Below are 9049 nucleotides of genomic sequence, written 5' to 3' on the forward strand. Positions count from 1 at the left end.
ATGGCAATAAAGGAGAGATCTTCTGCTCCTTCTATTCCTCTGATAGATCAAGCAAAACTATCATCTCTCAAGTGGACTCAATCTAGTCTCAGCTCCCACACTTGTCCCCTTGCAGCCTAGTCCCCCCCTGTAACTAAGTGAACAATCCAAAACCAAACCTGCTCACATCGTTCCCTGCTTAAAAAGTTCCATTTGCACCAAGAAAAAGGACAGATGTCCCAATCCCTTACAAGTCCCCTAAGACCTCTCATGTTCTGACCCCTGACCACCTCAGACCCCCTCCCAGGCCACATTACCCTGTCATTTCTCTTCACAGTCCAGCATCCCCAGTCCTCGGGCCTATGCTGCCCCTCGTGGCTACAAGAGGACTCTGAGCCAGGTGTGCAGGGCTCATTCCTCGCCTGGCTAACTGACTGTCCCTCAGGTCTTAGCTTAAAGAATTCACATCATCAGAGGCCTCCCTGACTCTAAGCCAAATTTGATTCTTTTGTTTTGGTCTCTCATGTTACCCTGTACTTTTTCTTCACAGTTCGCAATTACACAATTATGTGTGTGGTACTATACTTAAGTTTCCTCACCAGACTGTAAACTCCGTGAGGGCAATGGCCGTGTGTGTGTGTGTGTGTGTGTGTGTGTGTGTGTGTGTGTGTGTGTGTTGTTTTGTTTTGTTTTTGTCCTTTTATTCCTACTTGGGGCACAAATATGAACAGGTCTCTGCCCTCGAGAAACTTGCAGTCTCATGGTGAGGACACATCCATGTTCGAAGCACAGCTCTAAGGCATCCCGGCTTTGAGGTTTGACAGGTGCCAAGGACAGGACCAGGTTAGCACAGAGAGCTCCAGCGTCCAGCTCCAGGCGGTTGGCATCTGACAGAGATCGGTCAGGCCGGCCAGCATGGCTCAGTGATTGAGTGTTGACCTATAAACCAGGAGGTTTAGGTTCGATTCCCGGTTAGGGCACATGCCCGGGTTGTGGGCTTGATCCCCAGTGGGAGCCATGTAGAAGGCAGCCAGTCAGTGATTCTCTCTCATCACTGATGTTTCTATCTCTCTCTCCCTCTCCCTTTCTCTCTGAAATCAATAAAAATATATTTTAAAAAAATAAAAGATATCCATCAAGATGCTGCTCATTTGGTCATGGTGCCTGCTGTTCCTACAACTCCTTCTGAGGGGCAGCTGCCCGCCCACGGCCTGCTGAATGGGTCCTCATGTCCATGACTTCACCCAGACTGTCCTCTCCCGCCTCAGCTGATGGAATGTGATCGGCACCTGACAGAGTAGCCACTCCCCTGGCTCTCCGGCACGCAGAGCAGAGCTGCTCAGACTACCAGCCTCAGGACGCCTCTGCACGCCTAAAAATTACCGGCGTCACAGAAAACTGTTTTTATGTGGCTTACAGCTATTAATATTTATTTGATTTTCTAATTCTAAAAGTATTATTTCACTTGAAAATAACAATAGTAAACCCTAATGTAAATAACTCTCTTTATGAAAAACCATTAAATTTTCAACAACAAAAAATTTAGTGAGAATGGCACTGTCTTACAGTTTTGCAAATCTCCCCGGCTTACCAAAAGACAGATTCTCATTCTGCTGCTGTGCGAACCTGCTGCCATACATTGTTTGGGTTGATATAGATGCAGAAAACCCAGCCTCACACAGCTACATGATGGGAAAAGATGGGAGGGTATGATTAGTCTTTCAGAAATTGTGGATGCTCTTTTTTGATACTTCATCAAAACTCAAGAAGACAGATTTCTTTTCTGGTTAATTCTCATCTGAGGATATTTTTTTCCACTGATGCCTAGAGAGAGTGGAAGGGAGAGAAGAAGGGGGAGATGGGGAGAGAGAGAGAGAAGAGAGAGAGAGAGAGAGAGAGAGAGAGAGAGAGAGAGAGAAACATCCACATGAGAAAGACACATCGATTGGTTGCTGCCAACACGTGCCCCGGGCCGGGGCTGGGGATCAAATCTCAAACCCAGATACGTGGCCTTTACAGGGAATTGAACCCACAACCCTTGGGTCCATGGGCCAACACTCTTGGTCTGTCAGTACTTTAACTGGATCTTTTACCCATGTATGATTATGTCACATCATGTCTTGTGTCACTGGGAAAATATTGGTTTACTGAATAATGTAGATTTTTCAAATGTATTTTATCACTCAACAATTTTAAAGCCACAGTCATTACTATCATCACCAATCAGAGAAGCCTTTAACTATTGGGTCAGCAAGGTCAGATGTCAAGACATCAGAAAACAAAAGGCATGATTAAAGCAAGTGCCCTCCTCCTGCCTGCAGCACAGGCCTGGCCACAGCGGGTGCTGGAGGAGACAGGAGCGCACAGGAAGAGCAGTGAGGGCTCAGGGGTCCCGAGGCGGGAGATGTTCAGATCATTTTCTCCTCGCGACAGGCAGAGAACAGGCCTAAGGGAAAGGAGTCAGAAAGGGCTGTGCTGAAGAGGAAGGAAGGATCTTCAGAGCAGGAACTGTTTTAAGAGAGGGGTCATATCAGTGTGACCCTTCCCCTGCCAGGAGAGATGGGACAGCTGGGGAACCTGGAGAGACCAATGCCACTGGCCTCCTCAGCTGCAGTGCTGAGCTGAACCCCTTGGTGGCGCCTTCCCAGGGCTCAGACCCATCGTGTCCTCCCATGCTTGCCAACACCACCTCCCCCCTACCCCATTCTGAAATGATGTGAAATGACTTGAAAGGCCTGGGATTCTGGGGAGCGGTCCCCATCCAGGTAACTGACTCATGCCTGTCCTCCCTCGAGCCTGGGCACCCCTTCCATCCCTCCCTGGAGCTTGGCTGGCTGCCCAGGCTTTGAATCAAAAAATTACTTAAAATAAAAAAAAATTTTTAAATAAAATTACTTCCTATCTTTCTTGTGCGGTCAGACACAAAAACGTTTGGCCTCCTAGGCTGATTTTCCCCCATCCTTCCCACAACGACCAGACTCTGAAAGGAATTATAAATGACTTTCCTCGTGGCTGGCTAGTGAGATCTTGATCAGTTCAAGCCCAGAATGATTGGGGATCGATATTCTCCCAGAGAGACCCCGGGTGCACATGGGAGGAGGAGGAGTGAACTCGCTGGCAGGTGAGTGCTGGTTGTTCTCAAAAGCCGAGAGCTTTCGACACCGGCTCTCACCTCACATTCGCAGCCCTGACAGGGGAAGGAGAGTGCACTGGCCCCCTTTATCCAGGCAGGAAACTGAGGCTCAGAAAGGTCACACAGCTTGCCTGAGGTCAGGGCAAGAACTCGGGGCGGGGCGGGGGGGAGGGCATTTGGGCCTGGGTCCTCCTGGGAGACACTGGCACCTGCTCCTTGGATCAGGGAAAGAGCTGAACCTCCTTTCTGCTCAGGGGGCAGAGGGACTGCAGAGCACAGGTTGTGGAACTGAAGAAATGTGTACTTGCATGCTGTCTCTGCCCTCACCAGTTGTGTGAACTTAGCATATTACTTAACCTCTCTGAGCCTCAGCTTTCCCGTGTAGACAAAGGAAAACAGGCTACTTCCTTGGGTTTTTGTAAAGATTCAGGGAACCAACATGGCTAATACCCATGGCTCAGTGCCTGATACAAAGGAGGTGTCCCCAAAGCACTGGCTCCCTCCCTGCTCCATTGAGTAGGGACCATATGTGAAGTCCCCATCCAACACCCGTCCCCAGGCCCCTGGTCAGGCCAGGGCAACTCCTTGCGCATGGACTGACCTGAACTGGGCAAGGTCCCGGTAGCTGGTGGTTTGAGGTTTCTGAGCTGTAAGGAAGGGGTTCCAGGTCTCGGGGCATGATGCATAATGCACGGTGCATGCGTGGAGCATGCGGAGCCGGAGCAGAAAGCCTGGAGGGTCACTTGGGTGGCCCAGGGCCAGGGAGGCTGCTGAGCTTCACAGTGGCGATCCCATGGGGACAGGCAGCTTCTCCGCACCTCCCGACTCCCCTTCTGCTCTTCCCTCTCCAAGAACTCCTTGCACACTTCCTTGATGATATGTTCATTCTCTGCTATGAACACCAAAGTTAAGCACCATAAAATTGCTCCCAGCAAGAGATTCCTGCTGTTAATCCTGAAATAAACTCTTTCCAACTTAAAGGGGTGGTGGCCACTCAGAGACCCAGCAAACAGGTCAGCTGCCACCTCAACCATGACCTGACTCTAGAGAGTGCTGCTCCTGCCCGAACTGGGGCATCTGCATTACTCGGTGGGCTGGGCTCAGCATTTCATTCTTAGGACAATCCCACCTGGCCTCTTAGGACCTTCTGTTAAAAGGCTGGTTTGCAGTGACTGTCCCCACCCTGCTCCTTGCTATCAATTTAGCCATGTTGCCAATTCACTTTCATCCCAGTCTCCTCCTCCACATTTCAACCTCCTAACTTCAGTGGAGGCTTAATGAGCCGCTTCCCTGTACTTGGAAGGACCAATTCAGAAAGTGGTCTGGTCTGAGGAGGATTCAGGAGTCAGGGTAATACGCACCCCAGCCTCAGCATCCCACCACCCTTTCTGCACTGGGTGTGTCCCGCCCTCTTTGTACTTCCTGTCTCACAGACCCCTTGGAGAATTTACTGACTTCAGGATACCTGATAGCATCCTGAATCCAGACCCTGGATGGCTCAAGCCCAGCTCCAAAGAGTACATTCCAAATAAGTGCACATATATGTGAAGTCCCCATCCACACCTGCACAGCATATTGCACAACTGTCCCTGAAACCCCGTTCTGAGCATCACCAGAACACACACACTATGACTAGCCCTGAGGGTGTTATTATAAAGGGACAAATGCAACATTCATTCCCAATTAAAATATGTTTGATCCCAGGGGTCTAATATGAATTCTTACCTTGAAGAGGCACAAGAGAGCATAGTGACCAGGTGTGCAGGTCCTGAAGTGGAAGTCAGACTGTGGATTCAAATCCCAGCTCTGCAGCTCCCTAGCTGTGTGATTTGGGGCCAGCTGCTTAACCTCCTTGTGCTTCAATTTCCTCATCAATAAAATGGAGATAATTATAGCAATCATGTCCTAAGGTTGCTGCAAAGATTAAAAGGTGTTGGTATATATAAAGTATATAAAACAGTGTCCAGCGCATAGTAGGTGCTCAGTAAAAGAAGCCATTAACAGCTTGCACTTCATGCAAACCACATGAGCATATGCAGGAAGGAGCTCCCAGATGGATGGGAGTTCTCTCCAAGTCCTCGCATTTGGCTTGGGCTCTCCCACAATGACCACCAATCATAGATAAGACGGGTACCAAGGTTGTACAAATGCTTTGTGCTGTCTGTAGGAAAGGGGAGCCCAATGTAGCCAGCCCAGCCCCACTCCCGGTGGTTTGGATAGAAGCAACTCTCAAGACCCACACTGAGAAAGTGAGTACTATGAACCCTAGTCGTCCCACTTCGGCCATGGCGAGGGCCACCTGCTGTCCCCAGTGAGTGACCAACACAAATAAATTACGTAATACCCTTCACTTTCAGGTTAGCAATAATCTCGTATATCTTCAGTTTCCACATGTGGCTTGGAGCTTCTCAATCTTTTATAAAATTTTGTTTAAAGTCTATTTTAATCTTCTACCAGGGGTGGGGGACCTTTTTTTTTCTGCCAAGGGCCATTTGGATATTTATAACATCATTCATGCGCCATACAAAATTATCGGCTTAAAAATTAGCCTGCTATATTTGGTCAAACATTTCATTAACTCACCCCTAATGCCTTGGCAGGGCCAGACCACATGATTGTGTGGGCCTAACGTGGCCATGGGCTGGACGTTCCCCAGCCCTACACCATAATGAGAATGAGCTATATATTTAACTTGGGTCCACAGAGACTACAGCACATCTACTTTGGGATGCCAAAATGACATTTTATAAAGGCCCCTAAATGTAGTTTTTCCTTGTTAATTAGAGACTATCCTGAGACTAAAGTCAAGCTATGAAAACGTATTATTATTTTCAACTGAACTCTAAAAATCAGGATTTCTTGGTGCTCTGCAACTGTTGTGAACTGAATAGTTGTGTTCCCCCAAAATTCATATGTTGAAGCCCTAACCCCCAATGTGATGTTATTTGGAAATGAAGCCCTTGGAACGTAATTAGGTTTAAATGAGGGTGTTCCTGGTGAGAAGAGGAAAAGAGACCAGAATCTCTCTCTCCATGTGAGGACCCAGCCAGGTAGAGAGGTCTCACCTGTAACCAAACCTGCCAGATCTTGATCTTGGGACTTTCCAGCCTCCAGAACTGCAAGAAAGCCACGTCCTGTTGTTTAAGCACCTCATTTACAGTATTTGGTTATGGTGGCTGAGCAAGACACATGTTAACCATATAAATCATAATGAAAATGGGTTATTTGCCCAATGTTGGTGCATGGAGCCCACCAAACCATACACTTAGACTAGGAAATGAACTCATCCTTACACAGGCCTCTGAATGGTGTTTTCCCTTTTTAATTAGAGTGTCCTGAAACTAAAAGTCAAGCTGTGAGAAACCACGGCTATTAGCAACTACTTAACCAACTATGTCAGATTTCTTAGCGCTATGCATCCAAAACCAAAATCTGGAAATAAACTGGGTCTTGCAGCTGCTGTAACTCCGGGACTTGATGCATAGCCCTGACTTCAACTTCCTCTGCTCATCAGAACGACATCATCATGCACACTGATTTTATACCAAGTAGGCATCACCAATCTGAAATCTAATCTAATAATAGACAAATATGCAAATTGACTGCACCTTCGCTACACCTAAGCCACGCCCACCAGTCAAGCCACGCCCACCAACCAATCAGGGCGAGTATGCAAATTACCCCAACAAAGATGGCGGCTAATTTGCATATCAAGACAGCGTGGAAAGAAGCCAAGAGCTGCAGAAGGGAGTAAAGCTTCGAAGAAGCAAGCAAGTGGGGGGGGGGGGGGGAGGAGAAGGGAGGAGCGAAGTCAGGGCCGGGGGCAAAGGGAAAAGCAGGCAGGCTGGCAGAGAAGGCGGGGCGGGCGACAAGGGCAGAGCGGAGGCGGGGTAGAGTGCAGCAGGAAATCCTATTGCAGGATTTTTCCTGCAACGGGAACACTAGTTATAAAATAAATGCATACTAATAAAACATTGCTTTTTCTCTCGTATATTTAAGAGTTCCCAATAAAGATCTTATCTTTATAAGGAGTTTGCGACCCTACACTATGCTATGCCAGTGCCCTGGGCCCACCTGAACACTTCTCTCAGAGTAACCTCTCCATTACACCCTCAGATACTCGCATTAAACATGACAGTGACTCCCTCCTGCTTGATGCTTCCAGTGGCTCCTCCCTGTTTCCCATGGCACAAAGTAAAGACTCTCTTGCTTGGCTCCATACATTCCCTGGGTCAGACCCTGCTCCGGGTCAACAATCATAGAACTACCTACACAAAACTACTTGCTATTTCCCAGGAAATGCTAAGCATTTCATGCTGTTCCCTTGGCCAAAATGCCCTTGTTCTCTGTTTCCCCTCACAGTCCCAACCCCTCCGCTGTCCCAGCTCAGTTCTGACATTCTTCAGTCAAGGCCCAACTAAGCAGACTCTCCTTAGCCAGTCTGGCCTTACTCCCGCCCCTGTACTAAAAGGTGGTGCATGTCTCTAAGTTCCATGGGACTGCGAGCTTGTACTGCAATCAAATCTATCTTTACATCCGGCACACAATGGTGTTCAGTTCCACAGAAGGAAAGGAGGGTGGAGAGGGAGAGGGAAGAAGGAAAGGCATGAGATGAGAAGGGAGTGGGGAGGAAGGGAAGAAGGGGTGGTCCGAGGCCAGCAGGACAGAGCTGACAGGCTGGGTCCTCTAAGGTGACTGTTCTGACAAGGTAGGCACAAAACTAGACGCAGCTTCTCGTGCCATACTTGCCACCCCCTGGGAGCATGGAAGAAGCCCCCACACTAAGCCATGTTCTGGACTGCCTGTGCAACTACTCTGTTCTTGCTCTTTTGAGATAATTATACCTTTGATCTCATTTCAGTTTCCTGACAATAAAACTTATGAGGCAGTATGGCTTCTATTGTACAGATGAGGAACTGAGACCCAAAGAAAGAAGGAACAGGCCAGGGTTAGAACCCAGGGTTCCAGAGAGAGCCTGATCTGACGGCTTGGAGGGCACCAGGCGAGTTACCTTCCTGTGCTGTGTGCCCGTGTGTGGGCATGCACACATTCTGGCTGGGCACTGTGGAGCTGGGCTTCAGTTTTTTCTCTAAACCACCATTCAACCAAGGCTAGCCACATGGTGAATTAGAGGCAGCTTTTCGTCTTGGGCTTTTTATTCTGCAGGAATAGGTTGGTATGGAAACCACACTCTGAGGTTATGATCAAAACATCATTTGCCTCCACTGGTTTTCTTTAAAAAAAAAATGATAGTAGGTAGGAAATGTCTACATTTACCACATCAGTTCCTTCTTGGCAACAAACATCTACCTGTAAATGGTTGTAAAGTAATTATAGCAAACGCTCAAAATCTTCCACATTTTTGCTCTTTTGTCAAGTAAAAGAGATAGCTGGTCTTTAGTGTCTGCCTCCATCTAGATCATGCATACCTTGAAAGCAGAACTATTGGACTCAGTCCTGGGTGCTCAAGGCTTGGATGGGCATGGTTGGAGCAAACCAGCTTCAACTGGGTGAACATGAACTGGCAGATTGGACAATGCAGGTGAGAAACAACCTTTACATCTGCCTTGCTCTATGCAACCTTCACAGCCTTCTCATTATTTGATTGTACTTGGTCTTCCCACATGCTCTGCAAATTAAGCAGGACATATATCATAAGTTCCATTACGTAGAGGAGAAGGTATAAACTCAGCGGGGTTCCAGTGAGAGCGGGGTTCATTAACTCATGATGGAGGCCATGTTAGAGCCCAGGCTGCGGGCTCCTGCCCAGCGCCTTTCTCTTCTCCCCTCCCGGGCTCTCCTAAATGCCTCCCACAAATAGCTGAGTGATGGGCTCTATGAGCACACCCTGTGCTTGCTCTTGGATGTGTTCTGTTTAAGAGCACTCTCTCGCTGATCTAGTTTCCTATTAGTCCAGGGCTGTCATAACAGAATACC

Source organism: Eptesicus fuscus, chromosome 13 (assembly GCF_027574615.1).
Source record: "Eptesicus fuscus isolate TK198812 chromosome 13, DD_ASM_mEF_20220401, whole genome shotgun sequence".
NCBI classification, from domain to species: Eukaryota; Metazoa; Chordata; class Mammalia; order Chiroptera; family Vespertilionidae; genus Eptesicus; species Eptesicus fuscus.